This window comes from Canis aureus, chromosome 22 (genome assembly GCF_053574225.1).
Source record: "Canis aureus isolate CA01 chromosome 22, VMU_Caureus_v.1.0, whole genome shotgun sequence".
NCBI lineage: Eukaryota > Metazoa > Chordata > Mammalia > Carnivora > Canidae > Canis > Canis aureus.
Genome location: NC_135632.1, coordinates 48,084,135 through 48,111,457, shown reverse-complemented (window position 1 = coordinate 48,111,457; position 27,323 = coordinate 48,084,135). Strand labels below are relative to the sequence as shown.

Genomic DNA, 27,323 nt, shown 5'->3' with positions numbered 1-27,323 from the left:
TTTCAGGGAGTGTTGCTGTCTCATCTGCTGTTCTCACCTCTTGCTGACAACTGTATCCAAACCTTTGAAGTTTGAGTATTGCTTTCTCCCTCTTTCCCTCCTCAGTTGTCATCAGCTCCCTCCTGTTACCCAGATGAGATGGAGAGAGTTGGAGGTTCACTGTTTGCTAAGTTCCCAGGAGACTGGTCCTCAGGAAGGTCTTTTCAGGACACACTTGGAATCTTATTTCCGTTTTTCTAAACCTGCAAACTCAAGCACATTCCTGCGTAAGGGATCTTACATGCCCCTATTCTTCCTCAACAATATCTTGATGACAGATGATATAGATCCATAATTAATGTCTGGCTCTTCTGGATAAAGTATGGTTGTATTAGGGTGACAAGGAAACACCAGTGCACCAGGGTCCAGCATGTCTGGTGGTCATTAATTTGCCTATGTCATCTTAGGCAAATTCTTTCTTTGTTCTGCAGATGGCTCCTGCAACTCTCCACAAGTTAAAGACATAATTCCAGCAGTGGACAGAATAATCAAATATCACAGGGCCCAAATGAACCTATTTAGTCATGTTTTTGATGGGGGTAAGGGAGAGAGAATAATCAAGAGTGATCCTCAGAGCTTGTAGGAACTCTAGCATGTTGGTTGGGGAGGAGGAGCTTACAAAGGAAATAGAAGAGCCAAGGAGGTGGGAGGAAAACCAGGTGACAGAGTCCTGAGATTCCAGATGATTCCAGGTAAGGGGAGTAGTCCTCACTATGAGGTGCAAATAAGATGAGGACTGAAAATTGTCCTTGGATTTCAGCAACAGAGAGGTCACCTGATAATCACAGAGGCTATTTTAAGCCTGCAATAGGGGGTGGAAAACAGAGTGGAATGAATTGAGGAGTAAGTGGGAGGGAAGCATATGGAGACTACAAGGATAGACAACTTTCTGGAAAACTGTGTGTGAGGAGGAGGAGAGAGGGCTATAGCTGCAGGAAACATGGAGTGGAAGGAAGATATTTTTAAGGTGGGAGAGACTTGATTTGGGGAAAATGTGATTGAGAGGGTAGGGTTGACTCCATAGAAGAAAGATTGATGCCTTGGTACCCTGAAAAGACTAGGGAGGAGAGCCAGCATGTAGGAAGAGGGACCTTGCAGAGAACAGCTCTGCCTTGAATGTCAATCAGGGATCTCTGTGTTGCTGTGGACATCATGTTCTAATTTGCCAGGCCACTGCTATTTCTCCTTCCCTCACCTGAGGCCAAACCACTTGCTCAATACCTGTTACCCAGACAGCAGCCTGAACTCCAGATGCGTGTATCAGATGGGGGGAGGAGAACGTCTCAGGACTTCAAAATGCTCATCCTTAGTGCTTAGACCAGCAGGACATAATGGTCTCATTTCCCCTGGTCTGGCCCAACTCCTCTGCGCCTGGGTCCAGACTGAGTCAGCATCCTCTAAAGTTCTTGGCCAAGTCTATTCTTATAAATGAAGTGATTGGCCCCATTTGCCTAGTATATAGAGAAGACTAAGGAGTCCATTGGCCTCACCTGTGTGGCTAAATGGCTTGGGTGTCATTTAATCTAACTTCAAGATGTGTGACTAATTTCTATAAGTGTTAATAAAATGCTGGCCATATAAAAAAATATCCAAGTGGGACATTTAAAAAAAATCCAAGAAGCAAGTATTAGAAACGCCAATTAACTAAGAGCTTTAATATGCTTATATGTGTTTGTGCATAACTAGCTTTCTAAAGGCCTTGAGACAGAACCACAGGCTTTTTTAAAGCACCAAGAAACTGCAAGTCAATAAACATTCTATCCCCATGCCACCCTATACTCATCCAACCCAATGATGATGAAATGCACATGGACAAGAGCAATAAGAAAAATAATAACATTATCACAGGATCAATGTCTATTGCTGGCTTCATAAATAAAGGACTTGGCTTCCCATTGAAGTTTAATTTTTGTAAATGCCTCTGGAAATTTAAGTAGCAGTAGGAAAACATTATCCTGAGATAATGTTCAATTTCTCCTAACATAAGCTCTTAAACCTTGGACGTGTGCAGTTTTCAGTCTGGGACAAATTCAGGAGAACAAATCTCTTTTGAACAGACTGTGGGAGATTTATTTTAAATAGGCTGGCTTTAGGGGTACAGGTCTAGGGGACATGAGAGTAGATGGTGGTTAGAACAACAGAGGCAGAGAAATCCCAGAAGCCTGCTTTTTCTGTGACTCGTTCTGAGGTATCCCTCTGCAAAACAGGGAATCTCTTTCTCCTCTTTCCATGTCCCATGGCTGGTGCTATATAGCATGTCCCGCATCTGTATTAGGGGACAAGTGTGGAGGCTCAGAAGGGTTCACCTGTTTCTGTAGGACATTACGATATCTTAATGTTTTGTTATCCCTTCTTGTCTCTCAACTGCTCTGGCAATGACTCAAATAAATCCCTGGGGCTGTATAATCAGCACCTGGCTTGAATAACAAATGAACTCTTGCTAGCTGTACCCTAAGAGAAGCATTAGAGTACTTTGAAGCTCTAGAATCACAGATATTAAAGCTGAAAGAGAGCCTCCTCCAGAGATCTAATCTAGGATTCCTCAGCCCCCATTACTCAGAAGAAATTCTGAAGATCCAGCTCAGAGGAGTGGGAAGTAACATCCAAGTCTACTCTTTGATAAGTGTTCCTCTGACTTAAGCTTGCACAGAACCATCTGGGGCTCATTAAAACAGAGATTGCCTGACCCCATCCCTAGTTTCTGATTCTGTAAATCTAGGGGTGAGGACCAGAAATTTGCATTTCTAATAAACTCCAAGGTCATGTCTAAGCTTTTGATCTTAGTCCGGAGACTACACTTTGAAAGTCGCTGAGCTGGAGTTCACTTCTTTTGATTTCATGATCCATAAGGTGGGTTGTTTTGAGCTAACAGTGAGTCTCTACAACCTATGGGGCCAAAGAGGGGCAGAAATACCCACATTTCCGAAGAGAAGCTTATTCCTTTATAGGAGATTCTGCATAGTTTTTGCCCAAGTAAGAGAAAGCTGCATTCCTTGCCACAACCTCAGGGCCTGGTTCCAGCTACTCCAAAGCCAACATGGGCCTGGAAAAAGACAAGGATTTCTCATGTGTCCTGGCTTCTGACCTGAAGTGTTTTAACTTGGGAGAAGAACTGTCACCTTTCTGGGAATCTGAAATGAAGACAACTTGCCTATCTGATGTCTGAACAGTGGATTTGCACTTGCTGTGGCGATCTCTCAGTGCAACAGAGACCTGACAATGATGAACGATGCTGGATTGCACTAAAATTCCGTCAGAGCTCACAGGGTGGAGACCCCAGCCACTGAGCCCAGGGCCTCTGGCCTTTCCTGTGAAGGCATTTGTGGGACAGGGAGACAGTTGAAAAACTGATGGTTAAGCAGCAAGGAGGGAGGTGGAGGGAAAGAGGCAGCCAGGTGGGCATGGCAAGGTGGATATTTAGCAGACTGAGGCAGTAATGAGGTAAGGGGTCAGTGGGAGAGGAGGGAATGGCGGAGAACAGTGGGAGGATTTCCTTCGGTTCTGAGAATTTTAGACTCTTATTTGACCTCTCTCCTTTCCTGATTGAAGAATCTCAGGAAAAACTCCATTTGCCTCAGAATGTAGTACCAGCTCCACCTGAAACAAGCAGAGAGAACAATTAAGATCTTTGTAGGGCTAAGCATTCTAAATATTCTTGATTACACTCTTTCTCACATGAAATTTAGAAAACAAAAATGCTATGATTGTCAAGTCACTGTCCTGCTTCTCTCAGTCCATTTCTAGTCTGCAGCCTTTCTAAGTATTTTTTCCCCTTTGTTTTAATTTCTTACATCATTTTCCTTTTGTATTCTTTCTCACTGACTTGTCTTTGTTCCTTTTTGAGGAATTCAGACTTCTGCTCCTCCATTCACCTTTCTTTCTAGTCTTTGGCTTTTAAAAGCAGACTGTATAGGTGATTATGAAATACAAGGTTTGTGGAGCCAACTTCTCTCCATGCAACTTTCATTTCAGGCAAAATGAGCCCCCCCTTGCTTCTCTTTTGCTTAATGTAAATGTTACTGAGGTGTAATCTGCATACAGGAAAACATACAAATTATATATTTTCAGCTTGATGGATCTTCACAGAATGAACCCATGTAGTGACCAGCACCCAGATCAAGAAACAGAACAAGGCCAGCCCCCTTCAAAATCCCTAGAGCCCCCTTTCAGTAATCTCCTGCCCCCCAGAATATCTGACATTCTGATTTATAACATCATACATTAACTGTGACTGGTTTTTAACTTTATGTAAAGGGAATCTGATGTAGGAAAAACGTAAGGGTTTGAAGCCAACAGCCAAGAAAGAATTCTTGACGTCTTTGGTGCAAAAAGGTGATTTTATTAAAGCACGAGGACTGGACCCATGGGCAGAAAGAGCTGTACTGAGATCATGAGGAGGGGCCTATTATATACTTTCCAGTTGGGAGGGGGTTAGGGATAACAAAGTCTCTAGGGGATGTTGGAAACAAGGTTTCCAGGACCTTGAGGGGGCTAGCTATTGTTAGGAAAGTCACTTATTACTGTATAACAAAACCTGAGTCATGAGACCCTTCAGATGTCTATCAGTGGGTCATATGCTTGGGGGATGATCACCAACGTGTATCCTGGGGAGGGTAGAGATAAAGGAAGTTTCCAAATGAATTTTTATATGTTGAAGTAGACTTACAGGATCCTGGGTGTTGGGCTAAGATTACCTGTTTTCCTTAGGAAAGTATTAACATAGAGGCAGCTGAGTCCTTAGAGAAAGGTCACTCTGCCTGTTTCAAGGACTTGTCACTGGGCTGTAGGTAGTAAGGGAATTTAATAATTTTTCTTCGGCATCTGTTTCCCATGTCACAATAATTCAATACATACTATTTATGGCTGTCTATTTTTCTCATATGATGTTTGTGAAATTTATTTATATTGTGACATGTCCTTGTAGTCAATTCCTGTTTTTATTGTTTTCTCTCTCTTGCCCTCTCTGTATAATTAATGTATCACACTTTTATTCATTCTACTCTTGATGGACATTAGGTTTTTCCAATTTGGGACTATTAGGAATTTTGTTGCTGTTAACATTTTTTTCATGTTTTTTTTTTTTTTTCATGTTTTTCTGTAAACACACATTCTCCTTTGGATTTGTATGACTAGAACTGCTGCCACAGATTGGCATTTAACAGTTTTAGTAGATACTACTAAATGGTTTTCTAGGGCAGCCCTAATGGCTCAGCGGTTTAGTGCTACCTGCAGCCTGGGGTGTGATCCTGGAGACCTGGGATGGAGTCCCACGTTGGGCTCCCTGCATGGGGCCTGCTTCTCCCTCTGCCTGTGTCTCTGCCTCTCTCTCTCTCTCTCTCTCTCTCTGCCTGTCATGAATAAATAAATGAAATCTTTGAAAAAAATTAAAAAAATAAATGGTTTTCTACAGTTGCTTTACCAATTTATAGTCCCACTAGAGAAGTTTAAGAGTTCTGTTTGCTCTGCAGCCCCATTTGAGACTTTTAATTTTAGTCATTCTGGTGGGTGTGTGTTGATGGAGGATTGTGGACTTAATTTGCATTTCTTCAATAGCTAGTACAATTGAGCACCTTTTAATGTTTTTGCTGGCCATTTAAGTACCTTTTTGGTGAAGTACCTGTAAAGTATTTCATCCATTTACAGAATCAGATTATTTGCTTTTCCTTATTGCTTTGTAGGAGTTCTTTATAATCGTGGATATGAATTCTTAGATGGATGTTCTAGAGAAAGTGTCTTCTCCCAGCCAGTGGCTTACCTTCCCATTCTCTTCATTAAACTTCCTACTTTACAACTGTCAAACTCATACTTTAAACTATAGCTCAAATGTGACATTTCTGGTGACTGTTTCCCCATCCTCTACCTCCCAGGGTCATTGCCTACCCCTCGGCCTCCTACAGTAACTGCCTAAAACCCTCTCATAGCAATCGTCATTTTAGCTACAAACAATCCATTTTCTTACTTCTTTCCTTCCAGCCCATGAACCCCTCAGGGACAGACTACTCTAAATGGAATAGTGGCTGCTATTTCATTGAACATCTGGGTATTTTGTTTGTTTTTTGCTTTTTAATTATCTGTGTTCCAACTTTCTACTATGTGTATTACCTTCATAATGATTAAAAATATATATTTTATCTTGAAGAACAGAAATAAATATAATATTGTACCCTTAACCCTGCCTCATTTCCAACACTGTGTGTTCAACATCTGTCTAACAGAAATTTCAACCAGCAGAGTAAAAAATGAGCTCTCCATGTCGTCTTTCCAACCCAGCTCAGTTTCTTTACTGTCCTTTATGCCAGGAGTGAGATGGCAGTATTAGAGCCTAGAAGCTAAGGATAGTGGAGATTTGCTTTAACTTTTAAATTTGCTTTTACTCTCTTCTCCAACATCCAAACCATGCTTTCTAGCTCTACTGTCTTTGCTTTTTTCTGTTCTCTTGGAAAACTATAACAGCTTCTAAATGGCTTCTTTGCCCACCTTTGTCAGGGAAAAAAAAAGAATCACACTTGATGAAGTTAAACAGGTCAGGAAGATTTCATTCAGGACTACTGTAATAAAGATCAAAATTATTGCCATAGGGGAGAAAGATTAAATTCAATTTCACAGATACGAAAGATGGAAGTTTTTAAGTACCGGGTAGAAAAATACTGGAGGACATTAGGTGGCAGTTTGGTCAATGTGATTAGGCTGTCTGTATTTGCTAATTGGTGTTTATCAGAGTTAGGCTTCTATCCTGCCAGCAGAGACTGGGAGATGACTTTAATCTTCTCTTGAGGATTGCATTTCAAAGAGATGACTTCCAGGTCCTTCAGAAGAACAATATCCCTGGTTGTAATTGGCTGGGAGAAGAGTTAGCTCTCAAAGGAGCAGAGAAAGAATTTCCAGTCACAAATGTTCTAAAAATAAATGCTCTAAGGAAAGGGAGATCAGGGCCGATAGTCAGAAGTCTGTCTAAAGTTTAGTCAAACTAAGGGGAGTGTTAATCTTGGTTATACTCACTCCAATTTAAGTCAGAATTTAAACTTGGTCTTAACGTTCTATTTCTTTGTTTAAAAACCTTCCATGGCTCCATAGTAACAACCAATGGAGCTCTAAACTCATGCGTGCTTAGGAGAGTCTCTATGATCTCACCCCAACCTTCCCTGAATCTCACTCCTGCCATACCAGATGTGGCACTAGTGTGAGCATTCTGGGAATGGTCACAGCTCCGTGTGCTGAGGAAGAGTCTCTCCCTGGGTCACTAGACCAGCCCCTAGGAGCCCAGAGGAGGATCATAAATGAGCAACATTCTCTGGGGCTGGGGCAAGAGGTCCCTGCATCTCTCTGTAAACTCTGCCTGGTGGTGGGAGCTGTGGTAGACGCAGTCATTGCTCCTGGTCTTCTCCCCACCTCTCTGAAGATAGGGAGGGAGAGGTGAGGCAAAGCCATGAGGGTCAAGTCAGTAAAGACTGCTGCACATGCCACCTGGACCCTCAGCCTGCTTTCTGGTAAGTGAGGGCAAAGATACAATTAGTTGTACTTAATGATCTTTTTTAAAAATTAAAAAAATTAATCTTTAAATATAAGATTACGACTAACCATTTTACATTGTCTTAGTATTTTATAGATACTGTATTTAATACTCTCACTCTGTTAGATACAATGACCCAGTGGGATGATATGACTCTGAGGTTGGTTGAGGGTGGAGTGAGAGAAACAAGACCAGATAAATTCTAAAGTCCTTAGACTGCTGGCCAGATGTGTTTCCAGGAAGATAGGCATCTCCCCTCAGGCAGGTGCTCAGAGAGTGACCTGCCCCAATGTCTAATTAGTGACCTGGCTGTTCCTTAAGGGCTATCTGACAGCTGCATGTCAGGGTCAGTTTGGCAAAATTACGGGACTTTTCCTCATTTGGAAACCATCTGTGCCCCATCAGGATCAAGGCTGTGAGCCAATCATGTCCTGTGCTTTTCCTGTGAAGGTCAAGGATTGGATATGGTTCTCTTTAATGTCTCCTGAACGACAAGGAAAATCTAAGATTCTCTACTTTCCTGTTCCACTGAAGATACAGAACTCAATTGAAAGGCCATAACATATTAAAGTGTCTGAAATTCGATCTGGAGTTGAAGCAGCAGCATCTAATGCACTTTTGGAGTAGTCACTGTTTTACCTCTGCGTGTGGAGGGCAGAACTGCCTCCCTACTTCCTCCAGACCCTGGAAAATGACAAGGACTTTTCACTCTGCCTGCCCATCAGACTTGGGGCTGCCTTCAACTTCTACTGTATCTAGAGCGTGGGTCATATTTAATTCTTCGGGCTGCTTTTTTTTTTTTTGGTCCCACTGTTCATGGCTCTCAGCTGTACTTTTCTTAATAAAGGGACAAGAGGCTGAGAGATTAGTAACTATAGTTACCATTTATTAAGGACTTTATCAGTTAAGACTTTTAATAGCAAACAATCAAAACTGGCTTGAGCAGAAAGGTAATTTATTAAAAGATATTAGCTTATGCACAGAATCTCCAGCGAGGCTAAAGAACAGTTTGGAAGCTGTGTAGCCAGGAACAATACCCCAAATCTCACTATAGAATTTGAGGTAATGAGGATGTTGCAGCTGCCACCCCTGACCACAGCACCACAGCTTGAACTAATGCTGAATACTAGAAGCTGCATCTAATTTTCCCTGCAACAACAATGAAAGATAAATATCATTATTGTCATTTTACAGGGAGAAGTGATGTTCAGAAATGTTAGCTAGCTTGTTTCCAAAGTCAGCTAGACTCTCTCAACTGTAAGTTCAGTGTGGGTGGGGACTATATTGAATTTGTTCATCATTGCAAGCTTGGAGCCTAGTACCATGCCTGGTCCATAGAAGGTACTGAATATACTTATAGAATGAATATGTGGGGAAATTGGTAGAGATAGATGTGGTTACTTTCTCTTCTTCCTTTGGTATCCCATGTTCCTGGTCAAAGAAAGGGTTGGGCAAATCACTCAGCTTCAGGCAACCATAATGTTGTATGTTCCTGGCTGTGGTGACTGGTTCCAAGGTTTGAAGGATGTGAATTTGGCCAGATGCCCCATTATATGGGGCAAGACTGAAAGCCAACATTCAGACAGAAGTGAAAACAGGATTTATGATTAAATTATCTTGTATGACGTTAATATTGACTCTTTTATGAGTAAGTACTATTGCTCTAGTCAAGAAGGGCAGGTTGAAAGGTGATTGGAAGGTCATAGGAAGAGAGTTTTATTTTGAATGTTAACTCCATTGCCCCCATTAGATGTTGTGCTATAAGAAATATTCCAGAACTGGGTCAAAATGTCTGTCTGTCTTTTCAGTCTATCTCTCTCCTTGGCAAGCCCCCAGTCATCTTAACTTACCTATGTTTAAATGGAGTCTTTATTACTTGCAGTTTTTCTATTTCCAAACCCTTGCTCAATGAATATCTCTGAGATCTGTTTTTTGGGACACCTGATGGGTCAAGGATGTGATGGTGATGACGGATAGAGGAAAGCAACCTTCAAGGTAGAGGGTGCAGGTTCTGGTGGCCATGGCTGGTTTCATGCCATGTAAGAACCCTTCTATTGGAAGCAATCTGTTGTGAAGCGTTCTTACATGGCCAGGAAAAGAGCCCTCATTCCGGCTACCTCTAGTACTGGGACTGTTGTGAAGTTGTCTGTGAGTTGCCCTGAAGGCCTCTTGCAGAAGCAAGGCAATAGCATGGAGGTCTGTGAATACTAGAATGTAATTTGGGAATTAGATGCTTGCTCTACCCAAGGCAGCTCTTGCCTCAGACCATCCTGATACATCCTTGTAGTACGGAGGCTCCTTCATTATCAGGACTCAATCATTCTCCTTTTGTTTCTACTCTAGCTCCAGCATTGACAGCATAACTCTGTCCCTCATTGCTGCCATGGTCTAGTGGCTAGCCTACGGATTAGCTTCTTAGGGAATGGTATCATTCCTAATCCAAACAGTTCTTGCAAGGGGATGGATGTTGTATGGTGTGGGCCTAGTTTTGCAAATAACCCTTGGGCTGATTCCTCTGTAGGGTAGACCTGGGTGGGAAAGGAAAATATTCTAAAGCTTGAATTCTGCCTTAGAAATTATTTGTTTATGATTTTACTCCAAAAAGCAGCTTAAGATACTATATAAAGAATTGCTCTAAAAGCTCATGAATATAGTGGCTGAGTTGGTTAAACATTTGCTTTGGCTCAGGTCATGATGCTGGAGTTGTGGGATTGAGCTTCATGTTGGGCTCCCTGCTCAGCATGGAGTCTACTTCTCTCTTTCCCTCTACCTGCTGCTCCACCTGCTTGTGCTCTCTCTTTCCTACTCACAAAAAAAAAAAAAAATCTTAAAAAGAGGATTCATGAATGGACCAGGTACTAGTCATACACCAAACCACTTCCTCTCTCTAACCCCTCTGATGCTTGTATGTTTCTGGCACTTTGCATTAAGCTTACACCTCTGTGTCTCTCTGCTTTGTTGCTTCAGGAATTTCTCTGAAGCCAAGGACACTCCTCAGTTACAACCAGAGTGGTGGAGGAATTAGTGAGTCACTTCCCCAGAGCAACCTTTAACCAATTGGGGAGGAGGATGAGTGGAGGAGATCCTTTACCTCCCCGTCTTTGCAGATGTGTTCTCTGTGGTTCTTTCACACATCCCTAGCAGTACTGACCCTTAGTTGCCACAGAGATAACCAGAAATTACTGCATTCTATATCAGCTTTTCTCTCTTCTCTGTCTCAATCCTTACTTTTTCTTCTTGCCTCCTAATAAATTGCCTGCACCCACACTTTTGTCTTAACCTTCTCTGTTTTGATACCAATTCTCTGATACCAACTGGGTTCAATTCAGACTCCAACTACCTGGTATTAGCATAGATCCCACAAGTTAAGGACAAAGTCCTTCACCATACTGCTCCCCTTAGATGTCACCTGCAAGCCTCAGGGTCACCTGCTTCTGACCTGCTGGCTGTAAATTCAGAGACTTCCATGACCCCCTCGGTTTTGATAATTTACTAGAAAATCCCATAGAACTCACGGAATGCACTATAGTTATGATTATAGTTTTACTATAAAGGATATAACTCAAGAACAGCCATATGGAAGAGATGGATAGGGCAACTTCTAAAAGGAGGACCAGAGCTTCCATGTCTTCTTGTGTAATCTGGGTGCATCATTTATCCTGCACATCAGTGTGTTCAACCAGGCCTTAACTGAGCCTTGGTATCCAGAGTTATTACTGGAGTTTCATTACATATGCATGATTATTATTATGGATTAACAATTATTATTGATTAACTCATGATTGAATTTAATCTCCAGCTTGGTTCCCTTCCCCAGGGGTTGGGCTGGTTCATAATTCCAATTCTCTAATTATGTGGCTAGTCTTTCTGGTGACTAGCTCCCATCTTGAAGTTATATAGGGACTTCTGCCATGAGTCACCTCATTAGCATACCAAAGACACTCCTGTCACTAAGAAAGATCCAAGAGTTTTTGAAAATCTGCCAAGAACTGGGGACAATGACCAAATATATTAATTATGCTCTAGCTTTACTTTGGGAGTAATTCGAACTGAGACAAAAAGTTTTTATATTCACACCCAATACCTGGAAAAAGCACTTGTTAGCAGGTTCCAACTTTCCCTCATAGGGTGAGGGAGAGGAAGTCACAGAAGTTTGATGGGACAATATCATGGGAATCCTTATGTGCCATGCTTGTAGTGAAAACAAATGACAAGCACTTCAATTTCCTGAGTAAAGAGTACGTGAATGAGTAGATTGGCCTTGTAGGCCAATGAGAATCATATGCAAAGCTGGGCATCCTGAAGAAGACTTTTTGGAGTACTGTGTGGGCATCTGTCATTCAGAACAGCAGTCATGACTGAGACCCAGGTCGCTGGGGGCTTTGCGAGCCCCATCCATGTTAATCAGCAAAAGATTCAACTTAACATCTGTTTGTAGGGAAAGCTCACTCCTAAGACTTGTGATCCTGCCCATTCCAGCATGCTTCGTAGCCTCTGAAACACTCCGGCTCCATGTATCTGTAGACCCCACTGGTTTCAGAGCCTTTCTCATCTCTGTACTTGATGGATAGAGCTGCTTGTCCCACAGGCATTCCCCATCCACCACTGGACCCAGCTCCTTACCAGCCCTCTCACCTCCAGAGTTTTCATCAGTTTCCATTTCCCGGGCTCAAGTATATTCCCTGAGGATCTCTTCTACTTTCCCAGGATGCCCAGTCTCTGGGCTTTTGTCGTTCTCCCTGTGATGCTGGCTTTTCTTTCCTTCCAAATCATAAAGAAAGCAGTCTGCTGCTGCTCTGGCCCATCCCTGCTTATCTTAGTAACTTTACTTTTCATAATGAGGCTTAATTGTAAGTTTTATTGACAGACTTCTGTTATGCCACAGGAACCCATCTTGAATCAATTAAAATCAATTAATCACACTGTGATTAACTTTAATGGTGGAATGTTTCCTACACATGGCAAATAACCATTCACATATGTTTCAATTAATATTTTTACCCCCGTTTGTTGACAAATGATCTATTGTACTTAAAATTAATTAAATGTTAGCGTGGTCCCAATTAACACTGCATTAACAATAAAAAATGCCTTGATTGTCAATACTGAGCAAAATCTGTGACAATCTGCCACTTATATTGTGCAGCTTATATTATTTAAACACACGGGGCTTAACCTTTGACCAAATATAGCAGATGATATGGTCAAAATGTGAGGCCATTTTTAAAGCCATTGAAAATCTTGACGGTTTTGGCTCTGACTTGAGATAATCAGGAAAAATAAAACCTTGTTCGCCTATCCTCTTATGTCTCTATTTTGCTAAACCAAGATTTAATGTCTTTCAATTGGCATTGCTTCATACATAGTCTCTTTTTATCTTATTCAATATTTTATATTTGTTTCTAATACTCTTATCTCCTAATACTGTCTCAGTCTCCTCTATCTTGAGTGTTTCTTTACCTAAATGATACTGTACTATAAATTCCAAGCTGTATTTTTCATTTTTCCCTCAACCTTTTGTCTTTGAGACCCATCTAAGTAGGTACACGGGTCCTTTTCATATGGAAACATTATTGATCTATGCCCACATTTATAAGCTTATTTTTTTTAAAGATTTTATTTATTCATGAGAGACAGACACAGAGGGAGAGAGGCAGAGACACAGGCAGAGAGAGAAGCAGGCTCCATACAGAGAGCCTGATGTGGGACTTGATCCTGGGACCCCAGGATCATGCCCTGGGATAAAGGCAGGTGCCAACCACTGAGCCACTCCCCATTTATAAGCTTTCAAATTATTTCCAGGTCTCTGCTTTTATAATGGTGGGCATATATGATGCTGGGGTGAATATCTTTGTGTGTCTTAAGCTGGGTACCTGTCTGAGATATATTCCTTGGAGAAAGCAATAATTAGGTCATAGAGTACACTGTACCGCAGAATCAATTCACTTTTTGTATAGGAAGAAATGAAGGTCTCAAGATGGTAAGCAATTTTTCAAGGTAGATTTGAAGCTAGGCTTGATTTCAGATCTTCTAAATCTTAGTGAAATATTTATTTCATAGTGTGTAACTCCACCTCAATTTCTCAATGTTCCCTGGAAATATCTAGAAAAAAAATCTTTGGTATGATAATTTCATTGTGTTATAGCCTGGAGTCTTCCTCATTTTGGTTACCTTAAGTAGAGACAAAATTCAAATATGTAAGTTTCAGTTCACACAGAGACATTGTTATCAGGTAGTAGCACTGGGAATGTAAGCCCAAAACTGTTTTCTTAAAAAGATTGGCCACTTTTTGGCAAAGGCCTATAAAACCAGCCAAATATTTTAGAATTGGTGATAGAGATATAACAGTTTTCAATCTATCTACTGTCAAAATTCATCTTACGAGGCTTGACTGCTAAAATGCCATCCTGAGATACAGTATTCTCCCTCCCTATTTCCCTTGCCTCAGTTCACATTCATTCCTTAAGGGTTAATTGAGCAACTATGAATTCAAGCAGCAGAGGACAAGAATGATACACATTCCTTGTCCTTGTAATACAAGGCAGAGGGAAATAAGTGACAGATTTGTGTGCTAAGCCAAGTGCTGTGGGTGCCCTGAGGGGGAAGCCATGAATCAGTGAGAGTGAGTGGTGAGCAGGGAGATGGTACCTGAGCTGGACTTTAACAGGTGTGTAGGAGGTGGTCAGGCAGGGGAAGGAAGGTAGGCATCACAAGTACAGGAGACGGCAGAGCTCTTCTTCCACCCCCTGCACTGACACCCTCACCCCCTTCTCCTGTCCCTACAGTAGCCATGTTCAGAAATAATCCAGCATCCCTGAGGGAAGAGGAACAAATGTTCTACATTGCACCATGCTAAGCATACCCCTCCAGTACTTGTGCCTGTGAAATGCATTTCACGCCTCGTCTGTTCTCTAAATGAGATGTGAAGGCAGTTTACACCTCGTTTACATTTGTGCTGTTTTACCAAACAGCATAGATACAGCTCCATCCAAAGTAATGAAATGAGGTCAGTCACCCCTTTCTTTCCTTGGATTGAATCCATCCAGCTCTTCAGGTCCTTCCCAGGCTCCGGTGGCTCCTAGGCAACCAGGAATCTACTAAGTTTTGGGAGAGAAGGTGCTAGGCTTAGAGGTGTAGGCAGCCACTGGTGTTCCATCCCTTATAGGTGGGGTAAATGGCCTTTGTTCCAAGCCAACAATTTATAATTTCTTTAAGTAAAATGTAGAAATCATAAATGGAGAGTTAGAAGAATTTTAACTTTTGCATATACCTATGTAACCAACACTCAGATTAAGATATAAAACATTTCTCTTACCCATGAACATTTTCTCATGTCCCTTCCCAGGCAATAGCCCCCTCCACAAAGATATCCTCTATTTTGTCATTTATCACCATAGATACATTGTCCCTGTTCTAGAACTTCAAATACAAGAAAGCATGTAGTGTGTACTCTTCTGTTCAAATTATGTCTGTGACGTTCACATGTGTTTTTATATCAGTGATTTGTTCCTTTGCATTTTTGAGTGGTATCCCATTACCTGCATGAACCAGTTTAGTTACGTTCCTATTGATATTTAGGTTGTGTTCTGTTTTTGTTTATTATACCTAAAACTGCTGTGAATATTCCTGTACAAGATTTTATGGACATTGAGTTCTTTCAGGTACATAATTAGGAGTGGAATTTCTGGGGTATAGTGTCAATGTATTTTAACTTTATTAGAAACTCCCAAACAGTTCTTCAAAGTGATTGTACTGTTTCATACACCCACTAGTAGTGGATGAAAAATTCTGGTTGCTTTTGGTGATTCAAAGTAATGAGATTTTGTTGGAAATTACTGTAAAGTAATACAAATTCATTTAAGGAACTTGAGAGAAGAGACAAGATTAAAAATTTGGGAAGAGAACTAGAAATGAAAAGAATTCTATCCATAGAATATGTATTACCCCCACTCATATCTCTTCATTGTCCTGATTCAATATAGTAAAACTCACTATATTGAAAAAAGCACAGTACATTTTGTCTCCTCCAAACTGCATGCCTGTAGAGTATAAGGAGTCCTAGGAGCCATTCACCAAACATAGACTGATAATGTTTCTCATTTGTGTCAATCTGATAAATGAATATTTATATTTTATTTCCATCTAATTTTTGTGCTTGAAAATTAATGAAGTAGGGCATTTTGTTCATTTGCTTACCAATATTTGTATTTTTTCTTCGTGAATTGACTTCATGTCCTGTGCCAATATCCTATAGTGTTTTCTTCCTCCTGGTGATGTTTATATAGCTGTGTATCGGCTATTGCTTGTCATATATGTTGCAAATATTTCTCTCATTTTGTTATCATTCTTTGAGAAAAATGACTTTTGTTATTTAAAAATGCTACTTACTCATCATAAAACATTCAAGCAATGGAGAAAGGATTATGGAAAGATAAAAATTCTTCCAAATTCCACTCTCCAGAGACAAAACAAAAAACAAAACCCAGAGATAATTAATAAAGTTTTGGTGAAAATCACTTCAGATATCTCTCTATGCACATAATAGAGAAAAAACTGGGTATGTAAGGTAGAAGTTTAGAAAAATTGCCTAAGGATACAACATAAATTGTAATTACAATGGTTATACTTAAGATAAGTGTGTCTTTATTAAAAATGTATTAGTCTTCAAATATTCTTTAGTATGAAAAAATTTATGAGTTTGGAATAATATTTGAACCATATAATTTAATTTTGTAATATAGTTTTGGAAATCTTTGCCATAAAAGTTGAAGAAATAGCAAACATACTTTTTTCTCTTATTTCCTTAACACTGCTGATTTTATTAGTTATCTTATTTTAATGTTGCCAAGTTTTATAACATTTACAGCCTTTTCTTTGACTGTGGTCAATTTTTTTCCTATTTTTAAAACACACCATCAGCATTTCTTTTACCTTGGCATTGCATTTATATTTTCTTTACCTTGGTTTATTGCTATTTATGTTCATTTTATTATTCTAATATTTTTCTTCATGAAAGACTCACAGTGTTAGATTTCCTGAGTTCTTTCATCTTTTGGAATATTCCTCAGTTGCATTTGTACTTGGAAAATGACTTGGCTAGGTATCTAATTAATGTATATGTCTTCTTTTTACTCAGAGCTTTATGGAAATTGCACCATTGTCTACTGGTATTAAATGTTGCTTGGATAATGCTGAGCTCGACAAGAACCTCACCAAATTCCTCCCCAACACACAATTACACCCTCCATAATCCTGTTGATGATTTTCTTTTTCTGCCTTGATGCCCACCTGATTTTTCTCTTTTTAAATACTTACATTTTGTTATTTTATACAGGAAGCATTCATTTTGGTTGACTTACATATTTGCCTTTTTGTTGCTTTTCATTCCTTCCTGCATCTCCGAGCTCTCACGAGCTTTCATGTGGGGTCATTTTTTTTCTGCCTGCAGAAGATTCTTTGTTCTTTCCCTAAGTGTGGTTTGGATATACAGCTTATAATTCTTTCCATATTTTATTTGTATTTGTTTCATCTCCATTCTCCAGGTGTATTTTGCTGAGTATTGAATTCTAGATTGATACTATTGTGCTTTCTGCACATTGAAGGTACGAGTTCACTGTCTTCTGTTTGATTCCATTGTTTCTGAAGGGAAGTCAGTCACCAAACAGTCTGATTGTTCTTTGTAATGAGAAGTCTGACTTCAGACAGCTTTTGAGACTTCCCATACCCTCTTCCTTCTGCCCACATCTGGAGAAGCTGATAAGAAAGCCTTTGTGTTCCTTCCTTTGGTGCCAGTTGGAGATTCAAACCACAGGAATTCAAACTTACCTGCAGGAGGGGACCCTCACTCTGGCCCTACCCCTTAGCCACAGTGACAGCCAGGAGGGTTTGCTTTCCTTGCCCTCTGACGTCATTTCAGACCTGCTGGAGACACCTGCCCTGCTCTCCCCAGAGACCTCCGTTAGGTAAGTAATCAACCATTCCACAGCCTCTGGTTATCTTCAACTTTGGCTGGGGATCCACCTGCCTCTTTAGAGGACCATAACACTTATTTCATTAATTTTACCCTGAAGTGTTTAATTGTTCTTTGTTTTATTTTGTTTTGTTTTCTAACTCTGCTTAGGCCTTTTTGGACCTATAGCTCGATGGTTTTATCATCAGTTTTGAAAAATTCTCAGCCATAATCTTGCCAAGTATTGCTCCAGTGCAGTTCTCTGTGACCTCTCTTTTTGGGATTCCATTAAATACATGTCAGTCTTTCTCACTTTTTTTCTGACTCTTTTTCTATATTTTTATCCTTTTCTCTCTCATGTTTCACTTTGGATATTTTCTTCTGTTCTTGCTTCCAGTTCAATAATTCTTTTTCATCAGTGTCTAAGCCTTAAGTTCTTGATTTTGCCAATTAAAATGTTCAGTTTAAGAATTTTGACTTAGTTCTATCTTATACTTTCTAGTTTTCTTCTCAAATCCTCAATCTTGTATTTTATCTCCTTGAATATATTAGGATGGTTATTTTGAAGTTTGTGTTTGGGAACTCAATGATCTTAAACCCTTCTAGGCTGTTCAAGTACTTCTTGTTTCTCTAGGTTTAGGTTTCTTCCTTCTTCACTTCCGTATGCTTTAAGTTCTTGTGTGCCCTGTGGAAGAATTGGCTTGAATTACCTAATCTATAAAAGTGGAAGACTGAGTCTCTGATGATTATTTTATCTTCATCCCTAATGTTCAGTGACTCCATTGGAATAGAATTTACTGATGAATATTTTGCAATCAACTCCTCCCTAGCCCAATATTCCTCAGGGCATAGTATTTCTTTATTCCAGGCAAGTTTACTTTTACTATTGTTATATACTATTCTACCATTGTGAGTGTGTGTGCATGTATATATTCAATACACACACTTGTACATACATATAAAAAGGTTCTATTCTGTGTTACCTATATTATAATTATTACTAATATTAACCTATATAATAACAGTGGCAGAAGTGAACTCTCTTTATATAAAATATACACAGAAAGTAAATAGATACATATTTGGCTCATTTTTTTCTCTCTCAGAATATTAATTATGTATATATTGATTCTTACTTGTTTTTTATTTTATCATCCCCTTCATCATCCTTTAAATATCTATTTTCTTTTTAAAAGATTTTATTTATTTGACAGAGAGAGAGAGAGTGAGCACAAGCAGGGGAAGTGGCAGGCAGGGGGAGAGGGAGAATCAGACTCCGTGCTAAGTAGGGAGCCTGATGTAGGGCTCGATTCCAGGACCCTGGACTCATGACCTGAGTGGAAGTGATACGTTTAACTAAGCCACCCTATTGCCCCTATCTGTTGTCTTTCTTACTGCTTGAGCAATTACCCAAGCTTTGCCATCCAGAGACTTGGCTATATTTTAGTTATAGATATTCAATAGTTTTCTACTTCTGATATGACTTGAATTCTGTACTGTTTTCATTTTCTTCTTCCATTTCTACCTTGCTAGCTCACTTTATTGCTCCTATTATAATCTCTTTTGATGCTTTTTGAGCACTTAGTTTTTTATATGAGGTCTTATTTATTTTTTTTATGAAGTCTTTTTTAAAAGAAAGTTACCTGCAATTCTTTGCGACTGAAGAAACATTTGCATTTTTATGTATGCTTTTCATCTTGTGTTGTTCGCCCCCTTTTTTTGGTTTGTTTGTTTTATGTATGAAATTGGTCCCTTTTCATTTATGGATCATCTTTACATGAAGTCATCTAATTCTTGTATAGGGAGAGACTTGCAGTAAGGGTTGAGCCAAATATATCTATGGCTTAGATTTGCGAATTTTGACTTTAAACATGCTGCAGTTTAATCTGTCCTCTGCCTCATCCTGGGCTTAATTCTCCCCAGGGTTGTTGATGGTCAATGGCTAGTGTGGCACAGAGCTAATCCTATTACTTCACTGATTTTCTGAGATACCATCTGGCCTTTGTTTTCTTCCCACTTGTCTTCTCTCTTTCTCTCCCTCAATTAATTAATTAATTAGTTACTGAAATATATAGTTGACATACAGTGTTATATTAGTTTTAGGTGTACAACATAGTGATTCAACAATTCTATACATTACTCAGTGCTCACCAGGATAAGTGTAGTCACCATCTGTCACCGTACAATGTTATTACAATGTTATTGACTGTGTTCTCTATGCTGTACTTTTCATTCCTGGGATTTATTCATTTTACAACTGGAAGTTGGTATCTCTTAATCCTCTTTATCCATTCATCAGCCAGTGGATGCTTGATCTGCTTCTATACCTTGGCTATTGTAAATAATGCTGCAATAAACATAGGGGTGCATGTATACATCTGAGTTAGTGTTTTTGTTTTGAGTAAATAACCAGTGGTGTGATTGCTGGATTGTAGAATAATCCTATATTTAAGTTTTTGGGGAAACTCGATTTTGTTTTCCACAATGGCTGCACCACTTTACATATCCAACAAGAGTGCAAGAGGGTTCCTTTCTCTCCACATCCTTGCCATCACCTATTGTTTCTTGTGGTTTTGATTTTAGCCATTCTGATAGATGTGAGGTGATATCTCATTGCTGTTTTGATTTGCATTTTCCTGATGATGAATGATACTGAGTATCTCTCTATGTATCTGTTCACCATCTTTATGTTTTCTTTGAAAAAATGTCTGTTCAGGTCCTCTGCTCATGTGTTAATTGGATTATTTGTGGTTTTGGTTTTTGAGTTTTATCAATTCTTTATGTATTTTGGATATTAACCCCTTACTGGATGTATCATTTGCATATATCATCTAATCATAGATTGCCTTTTGTTTTTGTTGGTGGTTACACCTCCCTTTTCTTTGCTTTATGTCTGGATGTCTCATTGCATTAGGAATCTTAGGAAGCACAGACTTGAAAAAAAGAAAATTAGTTTGCTGTTTCTGCAACAGCATACCAATTAGGATTACAATTTAGGCAGGGCCTAGGTAGGAGCATAGTGCAGACCTAAAGGCAGAGTTGTTTCCTGGGCTGGTGACCAGGTGCAAGTGATGGGCATTCCATCACAGGCCTCAACCAGTGTCTCAAGGTTGGGTTTATTTTGGAGTCCTGCATGTCACAGGAACTTTACTGAGGGTTGAGGACCCTTGGAAAGTTTCTTCTTCTTAAGGCCCAAATTGGCAACTTGAGCTGACTTTTTTAAATCCAATCCCTCAAAGATCTATCCAGATTTTTTTTCATCAATAATAGCCACTTCCTACTGCAACTCTGGGGTTTTGTATTCCAGAGACTGTGGCTGTCCTGAACAAATGCTCAAACCTTTCTGTTTTAAGAGTTTAATTATTTACTCTTTTAGGCAGAAGGTACCTCAGTGCTAAGAGAATAGGAGAGCAATAAAGCCTATAGAGCTGTGAGATTCTTTTTTTGTGTGTGTGTACTTTTTTATTTTTAAATTTATATTTATAATGTATTTAAATTCAATTTGCCAACGTATAGTATAACACTTTGTGCTCATCACATCACGTGCCCTCCTAATGCCCATCCTCTAGTTACCCCATCCCCCCACCCAACTCCCCTTCAGCTACCCTCAGTTTGTTTCCTGGAGTTAGGAGCCTCTCATGGTTTGTCTTCCTCTCTAATTTTTCCCTACTAAGTTTCCCCTCCTTATGGTCCCTTTCACTATTTCTCATATTCCATATATGAGTGAAACCATATGATAATTGTCTTTCTCTGATTGACTTATTTCACTTAACATAATACTCTCCAGTTCCATCCATGTGGCTGAGTAATATTCTGTCATATATATATATGCCACATCTTCTTTATCCATTCATCTGTCAGAGGACACTGAGGCTCCTTCCACCGTTTTGTCTATTGTGGACAATGCTGCTATAGACATTGGGGGTGCAGGTGTCCTGGCATTTCACTGCATCTGTATCTTTGGGGTAAAGCCCCAGCAGTGCAATTGCTGGGTCGTAGGGCAGATCTATTTTTAACTCTTTGAGGAACCTCCACACAATTTTCCAGAGTGGCTGTACCAGTTCACATTCCCCCCAACAGTGCAAGAGGGTTCCCCTTTCTCTACAGCCTCTCCAACATTGGTTGTTTCCTGCCTTGTTCATTTTCACCATTCTTACTGGTGTGAGGTGGTATTTCATTGTGGTTTTGGTTTGTATTTCCCTGATGGCCAGTGATGCGGAGCATTTTGTCATATGCTTGTTGGCCATGTCTATGTCTTCTTTGGAGAAATGTCTGTTCATGTCTTCTGCCCATTTCTTGACTGGCTTGTTTGTTTTTTGGGTGTTGAGTTTGATAAGTTCTTTATAGATTTTGGATACTAGCCCTTTATCTGATATATCATTTACAAATATCTTCTCCCATTCTGTAAGTTGCCTTTTAGTTTTGTTGATTGTTTCCTTTGCTGTGCAGATGTTTTTTATCTTGATGAAGTCCCAATAGTTCATTATTGTTTTTATTTCTCTTGCCTTTATAGTCTATGGCTATACAACCCTGAACATGCCTGATCTTGTCTGATCTTGGAAGCTAAGCAGAGTCGGGCTTGTTTAGTCCTTTGATGGGAGAACTGTTGGGTTTTTTTTTTTTTAAATGTCTACTCTTTTTTTTAAATTTTTTTTTTATTTATTTATGATAGAGAGAGAGAGAGAGAGAGAGAGAGAGGGAGGCAGAGAGAGAAGCAGGCTCCATGCACCGGGAGCCTGACGTGGGATTCGATCCCGGGTCTCCAGGATCGTGCTCTGGGCCAAAGGCAGGCGCCAAACCGCTGCGCCACCCAGGGATCCCTTGATTTCAGGTTTATAATCCCTGACTTCTTTCTGCGGTAGAGTAATATAAGGCCTTTGACATTACTGTAGATTAGTATATTGGGCAAGAAGCTGGGTTTTAGATTCAAACTCTAGTTCTACTACTTACCAATTTTTATGATTCAGGCAGGGTACTTTGCCTTGTTTTTTAGTTTCATCCCTGTTAAATGTATATGATAATTCACCTACCTCCTGGGATTTTTGTAAGGATTAAATTAGCTAGTATTGTAAAGGGAGTCAGGCTTGCTTGGTACATAGTAGCAATGTACATTTGCTATTATTAGGTTCCTTGCTTTTATTCTTATGCATGGAATCCTCACATCTCCCACTCTTCTTAGAAAGGTCATATGAAGAAGAGTTCTGGTAGAGGAATAGTCATTAGCCTAGGAAACAAAACTCATACAGGCTTTTCACTGAGGGAACTCTCCCTCATGAGTATTCTTCTCCTGTAAGGATCCTAAAACAGGGAGAACTCTTTCTCCAATTAAAATCCTTCCCTATGAAGACTTTTGTTCATGAGGACATTTTCCCTTTAAGGACCCTTATTTCATGAAGATCCTTCACTAGAACCTTTCTTCCATTAGGATCCTACCCCTAAAAAGGTCTTTTTCCCTTGAAGACCAATACTAATCCTCCCGAGAGTACATATTTCCTATTAAATATTCTTCTATGCATACCTTTCTACATGAAGATCTTTACCTTAATAGGACTACTCCTTTTTCAGACCTCTTGCTTCTCAAGGATTCTTACTCTTAGAAGTAGCCTCAGGAGACCCCAGAAAAATTAGCACTAAATTTTTGGACAATTTCTCTTCCTGAGACCCTTCAGCCAGGTTATTAGAACTTAATCCTAAGACAAGCATAGCCTCTCTTGGCATTGTGCATAACTGGTTGAGGGCCTTCTCTTTATTTTGGATATATATCTGGCTTTTGGAAGATGACCCGTGGTGGAAGGTTGACATGGACCAGATTCTCATTGTATTGATGACTCTGATTATTTCCCTCCAGCTGAAAATGCAGTGACTGGAAAATGAGGTGTGTGGGCCACATGCCCATTAGCTCAGGGGGCTCTGACAGCAGACTTGTTTATGGGATATCACAGTACAGGGGGCGTAACAGGGTAAGCATTCTTCTAAAGGAAGATATTTGACATAGATGTGGTGTTCTATGGTTTCTGGAACTAATCATCTAGAGGAATTAGAAGAATAAATTTTGGAATATAAACAAAGTGGAGAGAATAGGTATTGAATTCAACATTGTTTTGTTCACTTGCACTCAATTAACTATGTTGCTTCAAATTATGATAATTTAAAAAGAAAAGCATAGTATTCTGAAGAGAGGAATCGGTATCTATTAAGATCTAGGGCATTAAAAGGAGAACAACAGGCATGGCTTTTTTTTTTTTTCTGGAAAAGTCTGGCAGGCCCTAGTGCCAGCAGTACATACTTGGCAAAACAAATCATAGGAGATGAGGCTAGAGAAGCATTTTACATTCATATCCTAAGAGCCTAAGGATTTTTAATGAGATTCTGTAAGCAATGAGAATCTAGAATAGTATTCAGGAAGAGAGTGATCCAAATCACTTGGGAGGAAGATAAACCTAGTGGGAGCATACAGAATTGGAAAAGTGAGAGTCTGAGAGAAAGGAGTGCATTAAGGTGCCATGGTAGGAAACCAGATACCAAATGCTGAAGGCCTGAACTTGGTTAATCCCTCCTCAGTGGTCAGAGGAATGAGATAGAGCCAAATCAAAGAAGGCTCAAAGATTTCTAGCATAGGAGATTTGGAAATTAAATATCAGTCTTATGAAATGAAGTCTCACATGCCTACCAAAACCATCATGGGCAAACATCTTTGATTGTAGAGTAATGTGGAGAAGGATATAAGGTGATGATGAGGACACTGGGTGGAAATTGGAACACACATGTCCAACGTCTACCCCTTCCATGAACTGGTTACCTAACTGAGAATAGAGAGATTAGACTCTTTAGGCTTTAATCTCTTCAGTATTAACATGCATGACTTGCTGATTTTTTTGAGTAAGGATAGGCTGTTTTGAAGGACTACACACTTCTGCTTCCTACTGAAAATGCAAATTACACTTTGCTTTTCTTCTGATTTCTTGTATGTCCAAAATAGAAGAAAGACACCTGGATGAAGCATTTTCCCAGACTTTGCAATTTTCTTAAAGGGATCCCAGAGACCTTAAGCTTCTCTTAGGTTCCTTTGAGGTCTCTCAGTCCAAGGACTGTCACCACATGTCCTCCCTCTTGTACACACTTTCAGCAGGTGTGTGTAGGTGGAGCTCAAAGTTAAAAGTAACTCGAGTAAACTCACACATCTTTTTTTGAAGCTTGCTGTTCAGTTGAAGCTCTTAAATTGTCAGTATTTTTCTTAGTAGTTAAACAGAACTAAAAATAAAGGCAATAGCCACTAATAACCATACTATGCCTCCTATTTGCACCCCTAAACCAACTGCCTCAACAGACATAGCAGCAATGTGATAAGAATTGCTACATAAAGTACTCCAAGGATAATGTTCATGATATAATCCTCATTGACAGTGATTCCAAATTTGAATCACAGGCAAACAAAGGGTTATAACACAAACGAGTTGTTTAGAGCACACATTCAAACAATTGTGGCTTCAGTACCTTAAATAAAAGGGCACTTGCTTCCAGTGCCAGGGTAAAATTTAGAGGGGAGTACTCAGTACTGCCACATTGGGAACGCCAATTCAGTTACTTAGTGTTGTCTACTTATTGATTCCATAGTGATTGAATTGTTGGTGACCTTGGAGATATGAGACAGAGCTCTAGAAAGAAGGAATGTCTGCCAAAAGTCTCAAATAAGAGACCATTTTGTCATCTCATGTGATTGAGGAAGTTTCCATTGGGTTGCTTTGGAACTCACTGAAATATCTGCATGCTGTAGTGGATTGAACCTATGATAATGGAATAGAATAATGAATTTCTCCCAACTTCTGTTCCAAATAGCCATCTTAGCCCACAGGACCAGTTCTTTGTAGTTTTCCACATCTCTATGGATATGACCTAATAACAAAGAAATCCCTATGTCATGGCTATGAATTAGCAAGTGGTGTCATTTTAGAATTTCAAGGATTTTTGAATGTAGAGACAAGAAGGAGGGACTGATAAGTTCCCATTCTTTCTATTGAGGGAATAACTTACCTAAGAGATTAAGAAGACCTCTGGCAAACAAAACAAATAACTCAGTAAATTCCTCTTAACTGAATTGAGAATGAGAACTGGTTATCAGCAATGGATATGTGTGTATGGGTGGGGGTGGGCAAATTTATGATCATATTAGACTTACCAACCAGGCTTTGCAAGGATCTACACAGAATGGGAATATCCCAAGATGGCACCCCAAAAGGCTTGGAATGTAGATGATAAGCTAAGGGTCATGCGGGCTTCCTTCTGTTGGATTAGGAGGACTGTGTGTGTGCAGAGAGAAAGGATTCAAGAGGTGGAGAGAATGTTTAGCCCAAAAAGATTTTTCTGCCCAAGCCTGCCTTGTTTTGCCTGTATTTACTAAAATACCCCATGCTCTGAAGACTATTGTTTTTTCAATAAATTAAAACCTTTCCTTTTTCTCTTGATACTTTCCTAAAGATTTGAACACTAATATATTTGAGCCATAGAAACTTCAGTAGCACCTGGGTTAACTCCTAAAACTGAACATAGACTTCCTACTACCATGAAGGAACAAGTAAACATTTAAAAACTTTCCCAATATATGTATATATAGAATCTGCAACTATTTCTAAATTTCTGTCTTTCCATCTATCTACCTATAAAATCAGTAATAAAAAATTTAGAATGCCAATATGGACCTGTAGTTCCTTTTCAACAAATTTACTGCTATTAATAGATAAATAATAATAGAATACAATGAAATCAGAGGGGGTGTTACATCAATAAAATGTAAGTAGAGAATCATGAAAGAATTATCTTTCATGGAAACAAAAGAGTTCTTAGAAATAAAAAAATGATAGAAATATTTTTAAAAATCCTTAATGAAGGATATCACAGTATGACTTCTAGACTAACCCAAATAATTTACTGACTGCATATTTCACTTTCCACAAACATTCCTGGAAGTTTATCCAGATAACATAGATAAAATATAAACTCAGCAAAAGAAAAAAGAATCCCGATTGTTCACTGTTGTGAACATAGAAGGAAGATGTGTCCCAGTTTCTGGCTAGACAAATACCACAGAATGCAAATACTTTCTCTACCGATGCAATGGATATGGTTTGGTGATGGATATGCTCCATTAGAACCCTACTTTTCCCCATCTTCAGAAACCAGCAAAGTGTGGATGCATTAATCAAGTGCAGCAATCCAATTCTTTGCCTGTAGATTAGCTTTTCTTGTAATACTTCCCTTCTCTGCTCTTATTCATCGAAACAGGTCCAGATCTGCACTGGTTAATTGTCTTCGATGATGTAACATCAGAAGCGAGAGATTGTTTTTTAATGACTTAGATCCTCCTAAGGATAGTCAGAGGGGTGGGGCCTAATTATTCTTAATATCTTTGTCTTTATAAGGAGACAAAAGTTGATTAATGATTAGGGTAATCATATAATTTCTATTCCAAACCACGATCCTTCTGGGAATGAAAATAGGAGCTATTGATAATTGTCCTAGAAAAATGGACAAAATGGGATTAAAGGGCCCCTACTTGTAATCAAAATAAAAACATATATTAGCTGGGTTTCAGTGATTTGTTGCACATTTAAAACTAGGGCAGCCCCGGGGGGATCAGTGGTTTAGCGCCGCCTTCCGCCCAGGGCATGATCCTGGAGTCCCGGGATCAAGTCCCATGTTGGGCTCCCTATATGGAGCCTGCTTCTCCCTCTACCTGTGTCTCTGCATCTCTCTCTCTCTCTCTCTCTCTCTGTCTCTCATTAATAAATAAATAAAAATCTTAAAAAAACCCTAAACACACTTAATGGT

The 27,323-nt window shown here is 39.5% G+C and overlaps 2 long non-coding RNA genes across 8 annotated transcripts in view; one reads left to right on the top strand and one right to left on the bottom strand.

Annotated features, from left to right (window-relative positions):
- Nucleotides 1-2,086: 2,086 nt before the first annotated feature.
- LOC144294170 (uncharacterized) lies at nt 2,087-14,923 on the bottom strand. 4 transcript variants are annotated; one of them, XR_013361607.1, is made up of 5 exons: nt 14,865-14,923; nt 5,266-5,379; nt 3,191-3,636; nt 2,958-3,082; nt 2,087-2,305 (listed from the first exon to the last, which is right to left on the bottom strand). It is a non-coding gene; the product is annotated as an uncharacterized LOC144294170 (long non-coding RNA). The 4 variants fall into 4 exon arrangements; XR_013361604.1 differs by having other exon boundaries at nt 2,958-3,636; XR_013361605.1 differs by lacking the exon at nt 14,865-14,923 and adding an exon at nt 7,039-7,095 and having other exon boundaries at nt 2,958-3,636.
- LOC144294171 (uncharacterized) overlaps nt 7,045-27,323 on the top strand; it is a 227,099-nt gene continuing 206,820 nt past the window's right edge. The window contains exon 1 of one of the 4 annotated variants that reach the window (XR_013361612.1): nt 7,045-7,526. This is a non-coding gene — a long non-coding RNA (uncharacterized LOC144294171). The remainder of the gene's footprint in view (nt 7,527-27,323) is intronic. The other 3 variants (XR_013361613.1, XR_013361608.1, XR_013361611.1) reach the window with 3 other exon arrangements.